Source organism: Mustela nigripes, chromosome 2 (genome assembly GCF_022355385.1).
Source record: "Mustela nigripes isolate SB6536 chromosome 2, MUSNIG.SB6536, whole genome shotgun sequence".
Taxonomy (NCBI): domain Eukaryota; kingdom Metazoa; phylum Chordata; class Mammalia; order Carnivora; family Mustelidae; genus Mustela; species Mustela nigripes.
Window position 1 is genome coordinate 14,922,442 of NC_081558.1, and position 22,948 is coordinate 14,945,389.

At 46.0% G+C, this 22,948-nt stretch overlaps 1 protein-coding gene across 3 annotated transcripts in view; it reads left to right on the forward strand.

Annotated features, from left to right (window-relative positions):
• Positions 1 to 22,948, forward strand: part of GATAD2A (GATA zinc finger domain containing 2A) — a 107,054-nt gene that overhangs the window by 14,930 nt on the left and 69,176 nt on the right. The window lies entirely within an intron of this gene.

Consider the following 22,948-nt stretch of genomic DNA (forward strand, 5'->3'; position numbering starts at 1 on the left):
ACCCCGCGGCGGCGGCGACGGCGGCAGCGGAGGATCCCGTGTCAGAATAAGAGTCCCCGCGCGCCCACGCCTGCAGGGCCGGCCCTCTCCTTGCTCGCGCCCTTACTGTCTGACCCCCCGAGAGCCGCAGGACCCTTCCCCCCACTCTGGGCTTGAGTCCTTCATAGGGCCGTACACTTTGAATTTGCCTCCCGGTTTAGGCGGTGGCTGTATTGATTTTTTACCCGCACCTGGAATGGGTCGGCATCAGTGACTAGACAGCAGCAGCTGGCCTTTTAAAGGGATTATTGCCAAGAATCGGAATTGATCACTTCAACAAGGAAAGGCTTATGGGCAGGGCCCCAGCCTAGAGCGTGATTGACACTTGGTGTGTGTGAACACACTGGGACCCAGAAATGAATGGGGAGCCCTCTCTCAGGAACTGAATGTCAACACTTTGGTGCGCATTTCTGCCCTGCCCTGGGAACTTTGCGGGGGCTGTTTAATTTTGTGTATTTGACCCATCGTTTTTAGCTGTGTAGTTCATCCTTATCTTGAGAGCTTTGGAGTCTTTAGATCAAAGTCCGGGTGAGTCACTTGAGCCTTTAATTTTTCTCTCTTCCTCACCCTTTTACTTCTTTCAGTTTTCTTGAGTACACAGTGCTTAAGTGGTTCTGTGTCCATTTCGCACAGTGACACCTTCTGGTTGTGGCAGCACAGATAAACTGAGGGACAGGCAGCCTTCTGTGTAGTTGCTTCAGACTTGTACTGACTGTTCTTTGATGTTCTTCCCCCCCCCCCCCCCCCCGGTAGTGGTTACAAGTTTTCTTTTAAGTTAGATGAGGTGAAATAATGTTTGTTGGCTTCAGATCATGATGCTAAGATTAGTAGCATGTTACACCTGACAGCAAGCTGTGGAGGAGGGCAGGATAGACACCAGTCCTCAGATTAGAATGCCTGTTGTACACACACATCTTCCTTGCCCATAACACTCCAGTGTGGTGGAGGATATAATCCCCACATTACAGCTGAGGAAACTGAGGCTCCTGGAGGCCAGGCTGCTTATCCAAGGCTTGAGTTGTAGAGGGCAGAGCTTGGCTTGAGCCTGATGTTTGGGGCATTAGAGTCCAGGAGTATTACTGTTTGCAACCCACTGTGTGAACATTTCCTGGTCCCTCCTAAAACAAGAGGTCATTTACTTCTCCAGGCTCCAGGCTACTTCTGCTGGGAGTAGAGGGGATGACCTGATAACTTAGGGACACCATTGTAGCCCTGTGTTGTCCTCAGCAGAGTTACCAGCTGGCCCTGAAGGATCCAGGCCACAGACTTGCCCCTTTGCATTTGCTTCCTCAGCTTCCAACTCCTAAAAGTTGGCCTTTTTCTTTTATCTTTTTTTTTGAAGTTTTCATTTAATTATTTGACAGAGATCACAAGTTGTCAGAGCGGCAGGCAGAGAGTGAGGGGAAGCAGGTTCCCTGCCAAACAGACAGCCTGATGCAGGGCTTCATCCAAGACCCAGAGATCATGACCTGAAGTGAAGGCAGAGGCCTACCCCACTGAACCACCCAGGTGCCCTAAGTTGGCCTTTTTCTAGAGGAAGTAGTTCAGAGTGGAGATTTTGAGAGCAATTTGCAAAAGATACTTTCCTCATGTAATTCCCCCATTCTTTGTCTTTCATCCCATATTCTTTCCCTAAAATTCTGAAGCTGATTTTTGCAGACTCTGACTTCTCATCTAGGATGTGATGTAGAAATTGGGATGGGTCCTATATTACCGATTTGGATGCATTGTTTTTTCCACTCAGCATCATTTTTTTTAAATGTCAAGTCTCCTCTATTAATGCAGTATCATTTGGCAGATCCTACAATCGTATATATTTTTTTAATTTTTTAATTTTTTCATTAACATATAATGTATTATTAGCTCCAGGGGTACAGGTACAATAGTATATTTTGATAATGAGGAAAGAAATAATGCTTCTCGTGGTAGGAAAAATCCTGGAAGGATTTGTACCAGAATGTCTACAAAATTTCTGGGTTAGGGTGAGGAGTGGTTTTTTTTTCCCCTTAAAGGTTTTTATATCTTTGTGTTTTATGATTATTTAAAGAATAAGAAATTGCTTCAAAAAGATATTTTTCATTATCATTATTTTTAAGTAATCTCTATACCTAATGTGGGGCTTGAACTCACTACCCTGAGATTGAGAGTTGCATACTTTCTTCCAGCTGAGCCAGCCAGGCGCCTCAAGAAACTTTCATTTGAGTAATAAAATACAGTTTAAGGACTCCAGTTCTCAATTCTTCAGTAGCTCTCACTTGCTTTGCGTCATGTATTTTGTGAATTCTGACATTGTGAGGAGTGATTTCTGGATAGACTTACTCAATAAATACCGAAGTGTACACTGTGCCTCCGGCACTGCGCTAGGAATCCCTGCTCAGTGCAGTTTACCATGAGATTAGTAGGAGAGAAATCATAATTAATCTCATAAACATGGGGAAACTTAAAAGGGTCAAGGAGAAAAGGATGCTGTGACCTGGTGAGCAAGACTCAAGGGGGCCTTTCTCCAGCTGGGATTGGAGGGCATGTAGGAGCTAAGTAGGTAAAGAGAAATGGGAAGAGCATTTCTGATAGAGTGTCTAGGACTGAAGGAAGATTAGGGTGATTGGAGCAGAGAGAGAGACACATGCACAGAGACCTAAGAGGGTCTGGGATTTCCCTTGAGAACAGTGGGACCGCTATTGAAGAGGACAAGACAGAGACCCATGTGATGGAATTCACAGCCAGGACCACCTTGGGCCTTAGATAGCAGATCACTGAAGGATGCTTCTGAAGGGCACAGGTAGGAAATAGAGAAGCCATTCTGAAATGTTGGCTGGCTGGCTTTCTTTCTCTTCTTTCTTTCAGCAATCCTACATTTATTTTTTTAAAGATGTTATTTATCTGACAGATCACAAGTAGGCAGAGAGACAGGCAGAAGGGGGGGGATGCAGGCTCCCCACAGAGCAGAGAGCCCGATGTGGGGCTGGAGTCCAGGACCCTGAGGTCACAACCTGAGCCAAAGGTAGAGGCTTAACCCAGGGAGCCCCCCCCCATTTATTTTCTCTATTTTTTCTTTCTTTCTTTCTTTCTTTTTTTTTTTTTTAAAGATTATTTATTTATTTATTTATTTGACAGACAGAGATCACAAGTAGGCAGAGAGGCAGGCAGAGAGAGAGAGGAGGAAGCAGGCTCCTGGCTGAGCAGAGAGCCTGATGTGGGGCTCGATCCCAGGACCCTAGGATCATGACCTGAGCCGAAGGCAGAGGCTTTAACCCGCTGAGCCACCCAGGCGTCCCGTCTTTTTTTTTTTTTTTTCAAATTTTAAGATTTTATTTATGTATTTGACAGGCAGGCAGGCAGAGAGAGAGGGAGAGGCAGGCTCCCCGCGGAGCGGAGAGCCTGACGCAGGGCTCAATCCCAGGACCCTGGGATCATGACCTGAGCCGAAGGTAGAGGCTCCAATCCACTGAGCCACCCAGTCGCCCCTCTTTATTATTTTTTAAAAGATTTTATTTGAGAGAGAGAGAGTGTGCATGCACGAGGGAGAGCATGAGTGGAGGAGAAGCAGAGGGAGAGGGGGAAGCAGGGAGCCCAACGTGGGGCCCTATCCCATGACCCTGAGGCCATGACTAGAGCTGAAGGCAGACACTTAACTGACTGAGCCACCCAGGTGCCCATTTTCTTCATTTTTTTTTAAAGTAATTTCTACCCCCCAAAATGGGGGTCTCATGACCCAGAGACCAAGAGTCACGTATTCTACCAACTGAGCCAGCTAGTGCCCCAAATATTGGCATTTTCTTTTTCTTCACTTTAAAAAAAAAAAAAAAGATTTTATTTATTTATTTATTTGAGAGCTGGAGAGAACAAGTGGAAGGGAGGGGCAGAGGCAGACTTCCTGCTGAGCCAAGGGCCTGTTGGGGGCTCCATCCCAGGGGATCCCAGGACCCTGGGATCGGAACCTGAGCTGAAGGCAGATGCTCAACCAACTGAGCCACCCAGGAATCCCAAATGCTGGCATTTTCTGATATTTGTTCTCTTAGGGAAAAATTAAGAATGACCACCAGAGTCTTGGATATGTCAATTCCCCACAGAGACCAAAAATGTAACTGCCTTACCAATGAATTCAGTTAAGGACTATCAGTGTGCTAATCTCCGAAACCATGGGCAACTCAAATGCTTGTCTGGAGAACTACCTGCTTGGACTTGTGATGTTTCTGTGCCATTAGATGGAATGAGCAAGGCTATTTTCCCTAGACTTTTTCTCCCCCTGATAATTGAGTTAATTTATGCTCATTGTAGAAGACTGGGAAGATTATGAAACAGGTGATTAGGTGAGGTCTTTATGAGCAGTCATCCTGGGGTAATAGAGCATCTCTAGGGTTTCCTTTTAACAGTTGTTGGGTTGGGAAGTGTGGCAAAACTGGAAGAACAAGTTGCCACTGTCATAGTTTGAGGCTCACAGAACTGTGTTGACTGTTAAGTGTGGTTGGTTGATAGAATGGATGCTCTTGAGTTACCTGAACTGTTTTAGAAGGTTAGTTAGACAGTCTGGCTTTGGGTTGCTATTCTTTTGGGTAAGATGTTCTAACTGTAGAAGACTGTATCTTGCATTGAATTAGAAGGCAACGGGTTAAGGTTGAGATAAAAGACGGGATCTGAAGTGGTGGCAGGAAAGTGGAGTAGTGAGGCTGGTGTTCTTAGAAACAGAAGTACCAGCTGGGGACAGATCCTGCATACTTGTAGATACTGGCAAATATGATCCAGGACTTTTTAGTCAAGAGGAATGTCAGACCATGGGCAATAAGCCCCTCCCTTCATTTTCTAGGCTGTATTTTTGACCTCTTTTTGTCTGATGAAAATGTAGGTTAGTCTTTTAGAAGACAAAGGAACTTACTCTAATTGAATACCTGCAGGTAGCCATAGGAATTGACTGGGACTCCTCCAAAACCCTCTGAGGTCGTGGGGTGGGGGTGCTGCGGGAGAAGGGCCCTTGCAGCTTCTCAGTGCACTGCACCCACTTTCTCTTGATCCTCAGAAGGGTTACCCTCTTTCTAGGTTAAGTTTGCCAGGAGCCTTGCCTTCTTGTTTCTTGGTTCCTTACATGAAAGGACTGAAGGCTTGATACCTGTCTGAGAATGAGAGAGACCAGCATCTGAGATAGAGTAGTGTCCTGGCAGGATATGGACAGTATCTGCAAGTTGAATTAGGAAATTGGAGTAGGAATTTTGGGGAACGTTTGAGACTGTTGTACTTTGCGGTTGCTTGGCCTCAAAGATAGCTAGCTGCAGCTGGGGATTGAGGGGCGGGTAGGGGTGGTTGGAGAGGGTAGAAGCAATGCAGGGTTGATGAGAAAGTCTGCACTTGTTGTAGGTTGAAGAATCTTTCAGCCTTACCTCCTGCAGCTTTGTCCCCAGACGTGGCACCGCCTGACCTGCCCTTTTGAACAGATCTTTTGATTTGAATCTTCAGACTTAATTCAGCCTAAATGAGGTGATGCCTTTGAACACACTTTAAAACAGTGGCCAACCAGTTCCTTATCCAGGGCTGCCTGCTGTTTGCTGAGTGAGAAGTGAGCCCCTGTGCCTATTCCCAGGCAGCAGGTCCCTGCAGTGGTGTGATGGACCAGCCCTGGCTTTGCCCTAGATTGTTGGGTGTAAGTTCCACTTGCCACTTTCCTAGTGATGTGACCTTGCTGACTGAACCTTACCCTCTGTTTCCAGTTTCTAAAAAGCAGGTAATGTCTACCTTGAACAACTGAGTTGGAAGGCGATAATAAATTCAGGTGGCTTAGCACAGGGCCTGGTGTGTGTATATAGTTCAGTGAGTGCTGTTACTATTAGAATGGATGAGGTAGGGCACAAAGGCACTGCTTTGCTTCAGGTGTGGAACATCTCCACACTTGGAGGACAAACTGTCCCTGTATGCTGTGTGCCCCTTAGAGCCATAGCCTGTCTTCATGTTCTAGATGGAAGAAGCTGGAGTCCCCTAGAGAGGGTGACACTTTCTAGGGCCACCTTGCTGATTATTCTACAACTGGGAGTGGGCTCCAGCCTTTATGAGTTCAGATTTTGTATGTTTTTTCCATAGCCTGGGTGCCTCTCTAGTGATATAGGGTAGCTTGGTTGGTGGGGCCCCACTAGGGGAAAGGAGATAACCCTTTTCCTGGGTTTGCTAAATCTCATGTTCTGATAGTACCTCCATGTGTGAGATGGGAAGGTATTTGCCAGGGGTTCTTGCGTTTAAGAACCAGGAGGAGCCCCTGGCACTTTTGGCTTTATCCCTAAGTAGTCTCTGACCCAGGATGGGAAGTGGGTTGCCTCCTGATGGTGCATGTAGTGGCAAATGGGAGATCCTGGGACCGAATCCTAGGCTCCTTCCAGACTTACAGCTCCCAAGCTGGCCTGGAAATTGGATAGATAGGCTTTGCACCTGAGTGGTTTACTGTTTTCACCCTCGGGTGGATTGCCTGGCTACCTGGCCTCAGCTTTCCTGTCTGTAGACAGGGAATATATCTTTGATCTCCTAGGATGACTGTGAGGACAAACAGAAAATATTCCCAAGTAAGAGGTATCCCAGCTCCTGACTCCTCCATTCACCTTTAAGACAAAATTCTCCCTCCAGATGACAACTGCCTGGTGATCCCCATAAGGTTGCACATCTCAATTATCACACAGTGAAACAGTCAGATTGAGGCTTTGGGTTTTCTCTGTAACAAAATTCCACCATAGCCTCACAATTTGGAGGTCTTTAGAGCTCATTGTAAGGAGATCTCACCTAAAAAGGTCATCAAATTATTTGGAAGGGAAGTGGGGAAAAAAAAGGAACCCTGCATACAATCCCAGCATAATATTTCCTCAAATCCCAGTTGTTTTGTGCAATTAGCCTTTGATTTAGTGGCTGTTAAACTATACTCCACACATTCTTACCTTAGAGGCAACTGCTTGACATGACTTTGGAGGTGAGCAGGTTTCAGGCCAGTATTCTCCTCACTTGGTGGATTTTTGTGGTAGTGATAAGAGATTTTTAGTTTTATTGTCTGTTTTGGGCAGATTTACTCAGCAGGTTCTGAAAACTTTGCTACTACAACCTTATTCACATCTGCAGAGGAAGCACATTTTTTCCCCCAGTTATTCAATGGTTTGGGGAAAGTAGGAGTGTAGCAAACTGAATTCTTGGTTTGAAGGCATTGGTTGAATTGGTCAAGTCACTCCACACCTGTAGTATTCTCAGGACTTGTGTATCATTGACAGAACATTGCCAGTTCAAATGATTAGATTTTATTTTTTTCATAAAACATTTTTTTTTAAAAAGATTTTATTTATTTGACAGAGATCACAAGCAGGCAGAGAGGCAGGCAGGGAGAGGAGGAAGCAGGCGCCCCGCCAAGCAGAGAGCCTGATGTGGGGCTTGATCCCAGGACTCTGAGCTGAAGGCAGAGGCTTTAGCCCACTGAGCCACCCTGGTGCCCCTCAAAAAACATTTTTTTTTTTTCCAAAAAACACTTTTAAAAGATTTTATTTGACAGAGAGAGCACACAAATAGAGTGGTAGATGGAGGGGTGGGGGAAAGATGCAGGCTCCCTGCTGAGCAGAGAGACCAATGTGATAGGGGCTTTAGGCTCTATCCCAGGACTCTGGGATCGTGACCTGAGCAGAAGCAGATGCTTAACTGGCTGAGCCACCTAAGTGTCCCCGAACTTCATTTTCTGTTGTCTCATGTGTTACTCCTCTGCATGTAAAAGGGTGTGCACCCACCCCTTCAATGGCAATGGTGTTTTCAGAGAATTCTGAATCCCCACCTTCCCTGGGATTCTCTTACATGCACTAGAACCTGGGAGATTCCAGGTTTGATTGGACCTTCTTAGCAGTTTGTATGTGGGTTATCTGTCTCTTCCTTCTGCTTCCCAAACTTTGAAGTTTCTCTTGTTGAGGCTTTTGTCTCTGGTGAAAGCCAGGGAGGAGGTGGAACCTCCAGTGTCAGTAGTAGGAGTTGGCTGGTCTGCTTTTGAAGTTTTCTTGGGCAGAGATATTAATATACCCAGTTTGGATGGAAATGAAATTGAATCCTGGTAGTCAGTTTATGTTTATCAGACAGAACATTAGAAATGTAACTATGTTTGATCCTTGGGCCCCAGACAAGTTTAGAATTCACCTGGAACTACCTTGCTTCTGTGTGCCATTTTACTGAACATAACACAGACTTAAAGATGAGTGGGGCAGCCCTTGGTGTTACAGACTGAGGCCTGAGAGGAAGAGTGGCCTGCCCCTGGTTTAATTTGTAGAAGGAAGGAGAACATAGCTCTCTGTTCTCTCCTGGAGCTTCCCTCGTCTGATCTCTGTCATCCTTATTTACTTGTTTCTTTTAAAGATTTTACCTTTAAAAAAAAAAAAAAAGATTTTATTTATTTATTTGACAGAAATCACAAGTAGGCAGAGAGGCAGACAGAGAGAGAGGAAGGGAAGCAGGCTCCCCGCTGAGCAGAGAGCCTGATGTGGGTCTTGATTCCAGGACCCCAGGACCATGACCTGAGCCAAAGGCAGAGGCCTTAATCCACTGAGCCACCCAGTGCCCCCAAAGATTTTACTTTTGAGTAATCTCTGTATCCAGTGTGGGGCTTGAATTTACAGCCCTGAGATCAAGAGTTGCATGCTCTACTAACTGAGCCAGCCAGGCACCCTGTATCCTTATTTCTTTATGGTTGGGTCAGCTAGTTATCTATCTATCTGTCTATCTGTCTAATTAATTTTTAAATTTCTTGCTTAAATTCAATTTAATTAACATACAGTATATTACTTGTTTCAGAGGTAGAATTTAGAGATTCATTAGTTAAGTGTAATGTATAGTGCTCATTCCATCACGTGCCCTCCTTAATGTCATCACCTAGTTACCCCATCCCGCCACCCCCCACCCCTCCAGCAACCCTCAGTTTGTTTCCTATAGTTAAGAGTCTTATTTATTTATTTATTTATTTGACACAGAGAGAGAGAGAGATCATAAGTAGGCAGAGAGGCAGGCAGAAATAAGAGGAAGCAGGCTCCCCGCTGAGCAGAGAGCCCGATGCGGGACTTGATCCTAGGACCCTGAGATCATGACCTGAGCCAAAGGCAGAGGCTTAACCCACTGAGCCACCCAGGCGCCCCTAGTTACCTAGTTAAGAGTCTTTTATGGTTTGTCTCCCCTCTGTTTCTTATTTTATTTTTCCTTCCCTTTCTTTATGTTCATCAGTTTTGTTTCTTAGATTTCACACATGAGTGAAATCATATGATACTTGTCTTTCTCTGAGTGACTTACTTCACTTAGCGTAATACCCTCTAGTTCCATCCACAGGTTTGGTCAGTTCTGTTTTGTCTAGGTTCCTCCTTCCTAATTAGGAGGTCCATTGATAGGTTTCCTTCCTCATGGCCTCTTTTTTTGTTGTTTGTTTATTTTAATTCAGTTAACAGTATGGTGTTCTATTAGTTTCAGGTGTATAACATAGTAATTAAAGAATTCCACACATCACCTGATGCCATCAGGATAAGTGAAGGAGCCTCATCTTTTCTGAGTTCTGACATCATCATGGTGTCTGTAGTATAAGGATAGGACAGGACATAGGGAAGAAGAACTCAAGGCTGCTTCTGGAATCTCAGGGCAGCCTTAGAAAAAACAAAAACAAAACTAGCAGTGTTTCCTCTTTTGGAATTGAGTGGGTGATGGCTTTCAATTTTAAGAGCATAAAACTCCTTTTTTTACCTTAAAAAAAAAAAGTAATGGCACTTACTTGCAGTCCTTCAGGTGACATGTAGGTGACCATTTCAAGATCAAAACAAGCAATCATGGAAATAAGGTGGAATGGGCTAAATGTCATTTGCTGAACTAGGCTTCAGTGGTTGGCTATGCTAGTCTGGGGTGGGGTGGGAGTGGATTAACACCCACCTAAGGGTGCTGGATGGTTCTAGAACAGCACAATCTGGTGCTGGAGTGGTCTTTAAACTTTATCACAGAACCGTTTAGAGGAATTAAACATGTTTTGTTTGGAAAAGAGAAGGTTGGGGGTGGGAGCCATGGGGGATTCTAGGAGGCCCATTGGTGAGTCACTATTTGACAGAGGTCCTTTCTACTCCTAGTGCCGGTAGGCACCCACTGACCCCCTCAGGGAGTATGGAATAGGGTTCTTCTTTCTAGAGAGACAATCAGGTGAACCTGCCACAATAGGCAGTGAACGTGGTCAAAGAAGGGGCTTAGTGTTGGGTGAGCATTTCAGATGTGTCCCCATCTTTTGTGAAGGTTAAGATGGTGGGAGAGCTTGTCCACTCTGTTGCCATGGTTGTGGCTTAAGGGAAAAAGGAGACTTAAATTGCTTAGAAAAATTAAGGTAACTTTAATCTGTTTGACCAGACTTCTGAGTCTATGAATCACCTTTGGCTTTTTTTTTTTTTTAAGTTAACCACTGACATTGAAGAGCTAAGCTGCTCTGATGGAGTGAAATGCTGTGTAGACTCCTCACCACCACATGGTGGAATGAACAGAGAAGGAGACGTGTTTCTGGCTCTGAGCTTCTTTAGCAGGCTGGTTGGGATGGGTGACAATGTTGCAGAGATGTCTTTGCGGCCAGGTGGTCCTAGCCCCAGGTTGTGAGTCGCTCTTATTATACTCCAGTACTCTGTACAAATGTAATTTTTGTTATATGCCATCTTGTTATGAACAGGATGGGACTTCTGATCTGTCTCCTTCCACTCCCCAGCACACTCCTCTGTGAGGGGACTGTTTTCTTGGTCCCAGGAGGTCCGTAGCTCTCGTGGAAAAGGTTGGTAATGTTTGACTAGACCATTTTACAAGGAGTGTTTCCTTGCACTGGAGCATCCTGGATGGATGGAGTTGGCAGATAACCTTCCTAGACCTCAGTGTTTTATGGAAAGTCATAGTGGGAAATAAGGTTTTAAAAAAAATGCAGGTCGTTCCAGTTATAGTTGATGACTTTAAATGGAAGATTGTTTATACTTCATCTGAAAAGCATGGAGAGCCCTCAGAGATTTGTGAGGAGAGTATGCACTTGAATTGAGCAGGGAAGCCAGTCAGGAAAAAGAGACATGGATAAAAGGCAGGCATGAGCTAATATGGCCTTGAATTTGCCTGATGGGGAATAAAAAGCAGAGAACAGGTGCCAGAGACACTGTGTAAGGAGATTGGGTGGGGAGTAGCATAATATGAGGGGCTAAGAACAAGTCATCTGTCCTTCAAAAACTGGGGTCCCAGGGCACCTGGGTGGCTCAGTCGGTTAGGCATCTGCATTTGGCTTGGATCATGGTTCTGGGATCCTGGGATCCAGTCCCACATCGGGCTCCCTGCTCAATGGGGAGTCTGCTTCTCCCTCTGCCCCTCCCCCCCATGCCCCCACTTGTTCTTTCTCTCTCTTTCTCACAAAAATAAATACATGAAATCTTTAAAGATTTTGTTTATTTATTTATTTGACAGACAGAGATCACAAGTAGGCAGAGAGGCAGGCAGAGAGAGAGGAGGAAGCAGGCTCTCTGCTCGGCAGAGATGATGTGGGGCTCGATCCCAGGACTCTGGGATCATGACCTGTGCCGAAGGCAGAGGCTTTAACCCACTGAGCCACCCAGGCGCCCCAATACATGAAATCTTTAAAAAAAAATTGGGGTCCCTTCCCTGTTCAACCTATGTTAAACCCTTGTGGTCTGCTGATGGTCTTTTCCTGTCCTCAAGGGTCTTACGGCCACATAAGGGAGATAGGATAGGGTACCCTGAGAGAGGGAAGAGTGGGTATGAGCATGTCTAAGAGGTAGCAGCAGGGTAAGGACTGGAAGGTGACACAGGCCCCGAGATTGTGGGTCTTTGCTTTAAGGGGTTCTAAATTTGAGCAAAGGTGAGGTGAACTGGGTCCTGGAGAAAGTGGTTCAAGGTAGTGTCTACTGCCTGGGAAAAAGTGGGTGTTGGTGAGACAGTCTGGCCTTTGGTGCTGGATGACTCCTCTTTGTTCTACCTGTCTGGGAGGGAGGATTCAGTGAATTGCAGTATGAAGGCCCTCTGTGATTTCTCGAACCCTTTTGAATGCAAGAGGTATGTCTGTGAATTTGCCAGATTGTGACCTCTGTGGTGGTGGGGGGGTGCAGAACTTAATCTGTTCTTATGTTTCTTCCTCCCAAACTAATCGTGCTTTGTGTTAGAAGAAAGCGCAAAAAGCAGGTGAAAGGGACCATCACATACTCGTACATGTAGGAAACGTTCTGCTCTGTTTCCAGAAGTGAAGTAATGGCAAATGGATGGAACCTACACGGACACAGCCCATAGTCTGAGGAATTGTAGCAACTAGAGGAATCAGGAAGAGACTCGATATAATTCCAGTGACCCAAGAGCTGGTTGGCAACCTGCATTTTCCAGATTCTCAGGATTTTCCAACTTGAGGTTTTGGACACTTTTCCAGAGAGACCAGAGCAATTAAGGCACTTTTCTGAAACATTCACGTGAATTATTTCAACAGCTGCTCCTTCCTGGTTTGAGAAAGTTTCCTTTTTTCTTGCATTGCTGAAATGTTTTCAAATCATGGCTCTTTGGGCAGAGTCCAGGGGAGAAGACAGGTGGGCATCCCACAGAGTGACAACACTAGCATTGAGAGGAGGGGAGGGCATGTAGTTGCAGGAAGGAAAGGGGCCTTGGGGATTTGGCATTTGGAAAGAAATGATTTGGGTTCCAGAGTAGCACCTGGTTGGTGTGGTGTACAATATATGCTGTCACAATCCCGATTTTGAGGGGAGGATGGGAGTGAGGAATCAAGCCAGTTAATTGAGGGTAGCAGCCTGGTGCGCCTTATACAGAGCTAGGAGGGCTGGCATGTGTCCTGGCCCCTGCCCACCCCGGGAAGCCCTCCTTGTAGGACCTGGGCTGTCCCTGAGCCCTGTGTCCTCTGCTGTGTCAGTGGCCAGGAGATCAATCTTCCTACTGGTTTGTATCTTCTCTGTTTACTGCCTCACACTTGTGAGCCTGTGCTGTTCTTATGGAAAAAAGGAGAGAAATCTGCATACATGCTCTCCTTGCTGAGGGATTCTGGTTTGCTCCTGTGATGCACTAGAGAGTGGTTGGCGGGTGTGTACATCTTATTAGGAGTGAAGATGAAAATTCGTTCTGGTTTGTGATCTAGGCTGGCAGTCGATTATGTCCTTTAAGCCCTTTCGCTTGTACCTTGGCAGGTAAGGGCTCAGATACATGAGTTTCAATACCTCTTACGGGTTTTGTGCCTTTTGAAGAAAGGGAGTCATTGAATTTGCTACATGGTCCACAGGATACTGCTTGTGCAGTTGAGGCTCACTCCTCCATGAAGTTTCTAGCAATTCAGCAAAGGGCTAAGTTAATGTGCTCTTAGAAGAGGAATTGTGGGTGTGCTGATCTTTGCTCTAGGAAAATTTCCCAGAACCTTGAGAAGGATCCAGCCTCAGGATGGTTTTGAAGTCAGACTGTCCCTGATGGTACAGTAGTTCAGATTTGAGCCTGGGCCTGGGAGATAGCTGGTTTGGGTTTGGATCCCCATTTGACTTCTGTCAGTCTCTGTTTTCTCACCTGTCAGATCTGGGCATCAGTGCCACCCTGTGTGAAGTGTGGGTAGTACCCACATCAATGATAGTACCTCATGTGAAGGAAGAGTAATAATGGCAATACCCTCTGTGAAATGTGGTAACCCTGGAAGTTCCCCCACGTGAAGTACCCCCTGGCCGTTTCCCTTGTGAACTGGGTGGCATTGGCAGTACCTTGTTCTGTGGTCATAAGGATTAAATGAAATCAGACATGTAAAGTGCTGGCACCCTGCCTGATATCAAATAAAGAATTCAATAATTCTTAGTCACTGTTACGCTTTTCTTTTCCTTGTTTAGTAACAAAATCTCTGGTCAACATGTTAAAGATGATTCTTTCAGTGTCCCAGAAGTTGACATCAGTTGGCTTTCCTGTAGAAGTTTGAAACTGCGTGCCTAATGGTCACTTTCTCAGTGAAGAGTCAGGCCCTCACCTTCTTGCCCCACTGATGCTTGAGCACTCAGGAAGAGGCTTGGACCATGGGAACAGTAGAGCCCTTGCCTTGGCAGTGGTGTCACTGTGGTCTTGGGGACAGATCTGTAGGGCCTGGGTCTTAGGCTGCATCTTGATGCTGGATGGTTAGGTAGGACCTAGGTCTGTGTGAGGCAGCTGGAGGCAGAGCAGAGCAGTGGGGTGGGCCTTGGAGGAGGCAGGAGGGTCTTCTGAGAGGCTGGCTCAGTAAAGGTTTAGGTGAGTGAACGCCACCACCCTCGAGGCTCTGCCCCTCTACACCTGTGCTGGCCTTGCAACCTCCCTTAGAGAGAGGGCAGATGGCCTGGGACCCTGGGCGACTTCCCACTGAAATTCCTTGGGGTTGGATTTGGCAAGACTGGGGTTCAGAGACACTAGAGTGAGGAAGTTTGGACCTGGCACATGTAGGACAGTGTTTCTCTGGGATGTGTGCTCTTGTGTTTTCACAAGTTTCGAAGGCTTAGAACTGTGCCTTTGCCTGGAGGACAAAGTGTGTTAGCCCTATGTGTGCTTGTGTGGTGACCTGAATATATTGGTCTTGTGTGTGCACATGTGCTGATTGTGCCTCCAGCTTACTTTGGGGTTAGTCTCAGGTACAGTTGAAGTCCCATTAAGGGCATGGTCTGAGCCAGTATGGCCCTTGCAGTTTTCTTTATGCTTTTAATTTATTTCTGTATTCTTTTATTAAGGCAGAGTTTCGTTTGACGTTTGCATTGCGTCTTATAACACCTCAGAGTTTTAATACTAAAACCTCTTACCAGCAAGGAGAATTTTGACTAGAGGTAGAAGCAGCAAGCAAATTATGAGACTCTGGTCTTGCCATCGCTCCCCAGAAGGCAGCCCTTAACTCTTTGTAAAACTTCTGTGGGGGCAGTTTGGTCTTGTCTGCTTTGCTTCTCTTAGAGCAGGGTTCTCCAGGCATCTGATCTTCAGTGCAGTTTTCTTTCTGCTTCTTAGATGCCAGTTCATGGGCTGTGTTAGTCAGGTAGCAGTTAGACCAACATGCTAGTCAGCAGAACTAGCAAGCAGGGCCCTGTGTCCACCCGGTTCCTCCTCTTCCCCCTCCTCTTGACCCTTCTGTGAGGGTAAGTGTCCATGCGGGCACTGGTGAGCTCTGATGGCTGAGAGAAGCCAGGTGTGGCTCACCCTCACCTACACCTTGGCTTCAGTTTACCCTGTAGGGTACCTGGGGATGGTGAAAACAGTTGATGGTTCCTTTTTTTTTTCTTTTTTCTTTTTTAAGATTTTATTTATGTATTTGAGAAAGCAAGATTATAAGTAAGCAAAGAGGCAGGCAGAGAAAGAGAGGGGAAGGGAAGCAGGCTCCCTGCTGAGCAGAGAGCCCCATGTGGGGCTCAATCCCAGGACCCAGAGACCATAACCTGAGCTGAAGGCAGAGGCTTAACCAACACTGAGCCACCCAGATGCCCCTGACAGTTGATGGTTCTGTGAATACTCTCCCTAGGGAGCCCCTCTGTTCTTGACATCCTCTGATCATAACTTTTATTGTTGGATACATTGTCAGGTAAGTGTGGCATCTGTTTACATCATTTCTCAATTTGTTCTTAATTGGTGTATGTAGTGTAAGCCACTATTTACTGATAGATGTTGCCATTGTTACAGTTTTTTCCTTCTCCATTTGCAGCATTTTAGTCCTGAAGTTTTTGTGATTGCTGTGGTACATCATCAGAGTTTACAGCAGTGATGAAGCATCTGGGGCCAGGAACAAGTTCATTGTCCTGCACTTTGCTGCAGGGCCTCAGGACTCCTGGGCTGGCCATGTGGCTTTAATCAGGGCCATCAATGCCATAGTGTGGTTGGTGGACAGTTCAGCTACTTCTGAGAAGTTACCAGTTGGGAGTGCCTGCCTGGCTCAGTCAGTAGAGTGTGTGTGACTTTTGATCTTGGGATTGTGAGTTTGAGCTCCACGTTGAGTGCAGAGATTACTTAAAAATCTTTAAAAGAACAACAACAAAAAAAAGGTTACCTGTTGGTATTGACTATTTGACCTGGGCCTTGATGGTCAAAGAAATGAATTCTGCCACTTAGGGAAGCTTGGTTGGTCAGATGGTTGTAGGTGGTTTTGTATTTGAAGACCTGCTGTCAGACTGGATTTCTAAAATTCTACTAAGCCCCACCTTCCTGTCTGAAACTCAGCTTGGGGGTATCAGGAAGGTTTGTGGTTGGACAACACTGACTGTGCTGCCTGCCTGGGTACTCACCTGCCCCTTTGGATTTGGATCTAGTCAGACCTTTAGTGTTTGGGGAAACTACCAGCTTAAATAGACCTGTGTCCCTGCTTCTTGGTCTCCCACTGCCAGCTTGGAAGATAGTACCCTTCTCGGGGATCAAGGTGGCAGAGGTCACCTGAGGCTCCATGTCCATCCAGCTGTAGTAGGATGGCTGGTGGATAATTTCATTGGCAGTGAGAAGACAGGGAAAAGAGGTGAGGTGCAGTTTAGAGGTGAAAACTGGAGATTCTCTCCCATTTATATTTCTTTGGGGAGATTTCTGCCATCCCACCAACTGCTGACTGACCAAAATAGTACTGTCTTATCTTGGACATTTCAAAGATAAGTTATGTGAACTACTGTGGGTAGACTTCGTTTAGATTTCAGGACTGTGGAGTTATTTTCTTCTAGGCCCAGGTCTTCATTTGTATGTATACAGTAGGGCCGTCTTTAGAATGCTGCTCCCTCTGGGTGCTCTTGAATAGTAAAAGCTTCTCCTTCCAAAGAAAAATATGCTAAAAAGTAAGATAGGGTTCTTTAACACTTGGGCAGTACTTGTAGATGATTACCAGATAGTGGCAGTCTATCTGCTCCCCCTCTTTCTAAATTTGAGTATAGTTGATGCATAATATTACATTAGTTTCAGGTGTACCAGTGCAGCTGTTATTCTCCAGGACCATGGCTTGTGGGGAAGTAAGCTCAGCTCATGGCCTTTATGCTGCTCCTCAGAGAGACTTGGTGTAATTTACTGGTCTTTGTCCTGCTCATGAATATGTAGATCAGGGTTGGTGCCTGTGTTGTCACCAGATGAGAGTGTGTGGGTTGCTGATTTAGGGGCTGTCTTCACAGCTTGGAGAAGGTGCTCAACTGGTAGCTTTGCTCTTGCTTGCATGGTACAATAAGGCTCCAGGTCACCCAGACCTGGCTGTGGAGGCACGTGGTACCTCTGGTTAGGGCCCACGATGCCTCAGTGGTAGTGGATGATAACTGTCTACTGGTGAAAGGAGGAGTTTCACCTTTCCAGGAGGTTGCCTTTATGATAAGTAAGGTGTTGCTTCTTTAAAAGCAAACTCAAGAAAACTTGCCTAAGAATAGAATGGCTGGAGGTTTTATGTCTTGACATGAAAATAAACATGACCTGGCAGCCAACTATAAAGCTAATAGAGGTGATTGAGATCCTGTAAGATGTGGAGGCAGCCTGGATGATATGTTCTTGGGAATGAGACTGGCTGCCATTAGATTTTCTGTTGGCTGCCCTAGAGATGGAGGTGATGTCTTCTGCGGGTGGGACTTTTTGTGATCCTCACTCCCAGATTTTCCTGTTTTGACTGGTCCTGGAGACTCAGGACCACTCTTTACACATCTGAGGACTATTCTTTGTATGTTTTACTATCACAGGCCACACAGGGACATAAGTGTTTGGCAAAGGAGACTGACTGCCTGCTTGCCTTTCCCTAGTCCGAGAACCTCAGACAATTATTTTTGCTCCTCTTTTAATCTGTACCGGGCAGTTGACCAGGAGATAGGGGTGCTCTGGGCATTCCTGTCTGAAATGATGGGCAATGAAATGTCCTCCCTTTGTGTGAGTTGGTGCTTCATATTGGGGTCACTTGATGTTACTCTTTTTCTAGGCAGCATCATCCATGGACTCAGCTAGTGTGGTGAATCCCCTGGGCCTGGCTTTGCCTCGCAAGATAGTTGGGCTTGGTTTCTTAAAATTTGAGCGGGTGGGTTACAATGTTTTCTTTTCACTGATGCTGATTGGCATGACACTGTTTGGGCTACTTGTGTGGGTCTCCCTTGTGTAGAGTTGGTTGTGTCAGGAACTCAGGCTTGCACCCCTGGTGGGCATGTGTTAAGTTTCCACATCTAACCCAGATGCTCCAGGGAATAGTTTGGGATTGGGCTGTGGTATCTCTGGCTTCCATTTTAGGAAATGTTTATGTCTAAGACAAGCTAGTCATCAGGCATTGCTTGATTGCTTGGTTCCCTTGATTCCCTTGGTTAGAGATAGAGCTGGAAGAGGTATATCCCAGGGAGATGGAGTGCTTTGGGAGATCAGAGTTGGGGTGAGATAAGCATACTTAAAGTCCATCTGAGACATAATGTTTACTGCTACTCTCATTTTACCATTCTACGTTTTTCCAGTGGCATTTTGTGTAGTTTATTTGGTGAGTAGAGGGTGTCAGAGACATGGCTTGTCTGGGAAGCAGGGTTCTAGAGTCATACATTTGGCTGTAGAATACAAGGCCTATGGGCTTTGTTCTGTACACAGTTTGGCCTCAAAGGGTTAAAATGTTGTATGTGGTTCTACCTTAAGAGATGTCGTGCTGAGGGAAATAAGCCAGACACAAAAGGACAAATACTGTATGATTCCACTTATGAGGTCCCTAGAGTTGTCAAATTCACAGAGCTAGAAAAGTGGAATGGTGGCTGCTAGGGGCTGGGGTGGGGGAAGGGGGAGTTAGTGTTTAATTGGGGAGAGATTCAGTTTTGCAAGGTGACAAAGTTCCAGAAATGGATGGTGCTGGTGGTGAGGGTTGCACAACAATGTGAATGGACTTAACACCATTGAGCTGTAGACTTACTAGCTAAATGGTCAATTTGATGTTACTTATATCTTAGTACATTGGGGGGAAAATGGAATTTTTCTGAAGTCAGAAATGTCTTGCATCCTGCATTTTATCCTCCCAAGAGTTAGTTTAGGGAGAAAAGAGCAAAGGCACTCACATTTTGATGGCTTAGCTTGTGCTGGATGCTATGAGGTTAAAAAAAAAAAAAAGAAAAAGAGATGTGGATATGTGTGATTCTAGAAGGCTCATTATAACATCATTTTGGGAATGTTGGAGCACAGGGATTCCGTGGGTATTTTTTGGTCCCCACAGGGGTGGGGCTTGGATGCACTTTCTCCAGCTGTGTGGGGTGACATGGGACTCTTAGAGTCTTCGGGGGACTTAGGAGAGCAGTGTCCAGAAACAGATTGAGGTCTTTGCTACTCCAGTGCTTGACTTGGAGATTGAGAGTATTCCTTGTTTCCTATGGCTGTTTGTCAGCAAATTTCCTTAATAGTAGTGTATATTGGTACATGTACACAGAATGGTAGACACCAGTTCTTAGTTTCTCATTAACAGAGATGTTATCTCCTCTTTTGTTCTTGGGTCATTTTCTTTGAGATGTCCTTTGCTAGTGTAACATACCAAGCATCCTCAGTGCTAAACATGAACACTTCAGACACTTCCCAAAGTCTCAGACATGTCTAGATAGATGTGGACATTTGATTAATGAGCATTTTAAATATCGGGGTTTATCTGAAGTTTTGAACTTCTGTGTGGACTTGCCAGGGCAACTGCTGGGGAGCAAGGTGGAAACTCTAGATAGGAGTTGAAATATGTCGAGGAACAACATTAATGAGACTACTTAGCATAAAGCTTGTTGGTTCTGAGAGCCTGCCTGGTGCCAGGGCTTGTAACTTGGTCCTTTGGATGGTCTTGGTCCTTCGGATGGTCTTAAGACTTGAGGTCTGCCCAAGGGCTCAGGTGGGCTCCTGCAACTAGTTATGATTCATTAGGAGGGAGCACTAGAGCATTCAGGTTTGGTGGTATGAAGGGGAGGGATTCCTGGAATGCCCAGGAAAAAGGGATGGAGCCAGAGTGGTGGAGCCAAGCCTTGGAGAGGGAAGGGATCTGTTGGAAAGATTGTACTGAGTGTTTTAGGCTAGAATAGGAAAGGAGGAGGGGAGTACAGGGTGTGGGTGCTGGGGGTAGGTCATGCTTCTTAGCAGTGACAGAGAAAGCCTTTCCAGATGCAAGGCTATAGAGGTCTCTGGAACCTCCCAGTGATACATGAAGCTCTCTGCCTTTCTCCAAACACAGTATAAGGGAGGGTGGGAAGAGCTTCCCTCAGGGGTTGTGGTGGCGCTGTGGCCTTGACTATCTCAGTGTTACTTCTTCCTGGCAAGTTGACTTGCTGTTCTAATTAAGGGTAGGGTTTATATTTATATTGCTATGTTTTTGCCTCAGGTCCATGGTGGAAACATAGTGGTTGGGTATTTATAACTCATGGAGGGTGCCATTTCCTACTCTTGCTTCATTAGGCATTGGATAAAGAGATGAACAAGAGCTTTTTCTCCATGGTGTTTGGGGAAGAGAGCCTAATGGGATGCTGGATGTCAAATGTCAAGATCAGCTGTGCTAAGTGTTGAGGCTGTAGTCCTCAGTAATAGAAGGGGGAATGGGGAGGGACTGCTTAGGGAGAGATGCTTAAGTAACAGGTGCTTGAGTCTGAAGGATGAGTGGGAGGAGGGAAGGGTTTTCCCAGTTATAGGAACACTGTGTGCAAAAGCCCAGTGGTAGAGGCAAGATGTGGCAGTATGAAGAATTGAGACAAGATTAGTGTAAGCCAGGAATGTTGTGTGTGTATATACATATATACATGCATGTCACATGACTTCATAGGTTCTCTTGGGCCTAAAGCAGGCAGGCCCTCAAAGGTCAGGGTAAGATGTTAATAAGCATTGGGGGGTTTTGAGGGGCTTTAGGAATGGCTGCACTGGCATGGTGTGGAGAGTGAATGATATATTCCTCAGTGAGGGCATGTTGATCATGGCTAAGGGAAGATAGGCAGGGACAGATCAGGGGCCTGGAGGGCACATACTGGCTGTTACCCAGAGGATGCCTCCTAGGTTTGACAGTAGAGACAGGCCAGTTCTGGTTGCCAAGGATGGGCTTGTGTAGCTGGCCTCACTGTTGGCTCCTTGGCTCCCATGGGGCTGGTTCTTTGCCTCTCTAGTATGCCAAGTCATGCTCTCCCCTACTCCATGGGGACAGAGGGTTAATGAGGCTCCATGCTTTGGAGAGAGCAGGTACTGCTTTGTGCCCTGGGGCCAACTCAGAGCTGGAGCATCTCCTTGGTGTGCCTGTGCCCTGACTTTTTGTTGTCGTGTGTCTGGGTCACCTCTGTCCCTTTGCTACTCACTCAGCACAACCTGTCAGGGCTGCAGTTTCCTCCTGCATTCAATAGGTAGTCCCATGTTTTCAGCTTCTGGGGCTGTACTGTCTCTGTTGCTATAACTCAGTTCTGTCTTATAGGTGGAAGCAGCTGTAGACATTGCGTATTTGAGTGGGTGTGGCTTTGTTTCAGGAATACCCTTCATAAGGACCACTCAGGCAAGTTTGCTGACCCTGGATTAGAAATCGAATTGTTGGCCCAAGTTAATCATTCCCTGGCCAGCCAGCGCATAGGGCAATATGACCTCTGGGCTTCCTTGTGATGTTTTATGGTTGCCCTGCCTCAGTTCTTGCCTTTCTGATAAGGCTGACCCGGGGAATCCCCTCCTTGACAATGTGGTGGTGCAGTCTCTTAAGACCTTTGCCAGAGATGGTCTAGGTAACCCTTTTCTTCAGGGGCACTCAGTTTTCATGGAGCAAGTAGACTTTGTGGACTTACAGATGGAAGAAGGTGAAGGGTATTGTTGGGTTTCATCTTAGAATTTTTTGTTTGCCTCATGTTATTTTCCAGAACTAGATTAGAACCAGGGTGATAAATATTTGGTTACAGACACAGTTGAAGAATTTTTAGATAGCACAAATGTTTGGTGAGTGCAGATGGTGGTAGAGGAGACAAGAGGTGTGCAGTTTCTTTTAGGGCCGGGCCTCAGATGAGGCCCTTTGTGGGTGCCTTGGAGAGCCCAGGCTGTTTAGGTGACTGTGGCCCCAGAGATCCATCTCTGCGCTGGCCATGGATGCTGCAGCTGGAGTGTGTCTGCAGAACTGGAGTTCCCCAGACAGCAGTTGGTTTTTGGCCAGTGTTCCTCCCCTCAAGTTTAAAGGGAGCCAACCTTTTGCCTGAGCTAGAGAGGATGAAATGGCAACAAAGGACTTCTGTTCCCCAAAGTGCAGTGACTTGATTTCATGTAAATTACTATGGCTACCTTCTTACCGAGGGTGATTGCCCCCCTAAACTGGGAAATCATGTGTTTGGGTGGGTTTCAGAGTTGGGGTGGTACGTGTGTGTATGGGTGTGCATTAGACCCTGGTGTGGGGGTCAAAGCCAAAACATAACGATTTATCAAGGGAGTGGAAGAGTCTCTTAATGAGTTGGTAATTGTGTATTTAAGGGTTACTTGATACTGTTTTAGATGTATGGGTTGGAAATAAAAACGGTAAAAGCTCTCTAAACCCAGCCAATGCGGGTGGATGGCAAAACAGTCCAGATGATGTATCAGTAAAAAGCAACTACAGTTTATTTTAGAGAAATGCTCCTAGTTCTGATGGTGCTAAGTGATATCTGCCTGGTTTCTGTTCCTTTGTGAATTTCACACTATTTGTATGGGGGGACTAATGCTCTGGGATCCTCATATAGGTTCCTTTTCCTTCAATGTTAAGTCATCCCCGCCTGTTCATTTCATAAATATTTATCAAGCACTGGTGTGTGTCTGACCCTGTTCTAGGTGCTTGAAATAAAAGCACGCATCAGGCAGACAAAACACCCCTTTTCTTGTGGCATTTCTGTTCTTATTGGGTGAGAAAGTCCATAGATAGTAGCTGCATAATATGGAATATGCAGAGAGGCTGGGCCTGTGAGAGAGAAAGAGTAGGGTGGGCCTGCAAAGGAGACATTTTGAGCATTGACTTGATGGGGAGAGAAGGGAGCATGGACTTTGA